The following is a 1555-nucleotide window of genomic DNA, read 5'->3' as shown; positions in this document are numbered from 1 at the left end:
GTTAGTCAACCAAGGCTTATCCCATTGTGCCACCAAGGACTCTTCCAAGCAACAGCCTACGGTCTCTTAAAATTATAAACTTCCATAGAGATGACCCTAGCAGCTTTGATTGCAGTTTTCAGACTATTTAAGGTGCAAGCTCCTAGGCCAGACCAGAGAAAGGACATAAAACGTAAACTTGATTTCCAGTCAGGCTGCCCGAAAGCAAATCTCTCCTTCCATCTAGAACTCAATTCTGGAGACGTTCTGAAGAGATCTCCGGCTGGGCATGACTCTCTCCTGGGAGGACTTTTGAGGAGAACAGCTTGTGTGGGTTAGGTATTTATGGGAACGGTAGTGAGCATGACTGAATGAAATGTTGTCAGCAGGCAGCCTACGAGAGATGGCTCTGGAGAATGTGATGGTGGGAAAGGGGCCTAAGATGGAATGAAGGAACAATGGGGAAGGAGGGAGGGGGCCGAAGAGAGATAAGGAAGAGATGCAATGGGGAGTGTGTTAGACGGGGTCGACTAGAGAAACAAATCCAGTGACACTTATATATGTGTAAGAAAGAGCTTCCTATCTAGAAGTAGTTATATATCAGGAAAACATCCCAGCCCAGTCCAACTCAGGTCCATAAGTCCAACACTAGTCCATAAGTCCCTCTTCAGACTCACACAGCCACATGCAATGACGCAGAATGCAGGAAGATCACAGGCCGGTGGATGAAAAGTCTTGTGGATCCAACATCAGTGGAAGCGTCCCAGGGCTCTCCCAGGGCTCAGCGTAGCTTGTCAACAGGAAGGTGAAGACAGGGGTTGGGGAGAGGATATTCCTAGGACCCTCCTTATGAGAAGGCCAAGCCCACAAGGAGGCATCATCAGGCTGTGACCTGATTGGCAGGTTAGAATCCACCACTACACTTTATCAAGTTGACATGAAACTTCGTCACTACCGGAGGGAGAAATGAAAAAAATTTTGAGTAAATTAAAGACGAGTAGGGGAAAGGGGGAAAGAAGGCGGGGCAGGAGTAGGGCAGACCGGCTACAGCAGAGAAACAAGAGAGTAAGGGAGCCAGGAGGGGTACAGTGAGAGGCTGGTACAGGGAGACTTAGAGGGGGCAGAGGCTCTGGCCTCTCTTGAGCAAGGCTTTCGCTTCCACTGACCTTTGAGGATCTCAGTCCTTCACTTTGTTTTCAGTGAACACGCATGTTGGGTCCCCCTTTGGCAATCCCTACACAAGACGTTCAGCGGCATTAGCTCTGTTTACCACAGTGTGTCAATACTCTCGTTAACTGTGCTCGGGTTGTTCTGTTTCCAGCACTCGAGTGTCCCTGTCCCCCCTCCTTCGCATCTTTGCTTGAGAGCCCTGGTTGACATTTGGTCTCATAGAGATGTTTTTTTAAGTGGAGTCTCCCCTTTGGGATGCTTATTTTGAGATCTCCTGGCTTGTCTGGGACATAAAATGTCCTTCAGCCGTAGAAGTCTAAATGTTTTGTGTGTGTACAAAGAGAGGTCCTGCACAAAACACACCAGCTGGCTCAGACACAGCAGGGTATGTGGGGGGACGGGTGTT

The sequence above is a fragment of the Echinops telfairi genome, unplaced genomic scaffold (genome assembly GCF_000313985.2).
Source record: "Echinops telfairi isolate 266 unplaced genomic scaffold, ASM31398v2 ScPeMD7_17;HRSCAF=63, whole genome shotgun sequence".
Taxonomy (NCBI): Eukaryota; Metazoa; Chordata; class Mammalia; order Afrosoricida; family Tenrecidae; genus Echinops; species Echinops telfairi.
The sequence above is the reverse complement of the archived record's forward strand: the minus strand, read 5'-3'. Positions refer to the sequence as shown.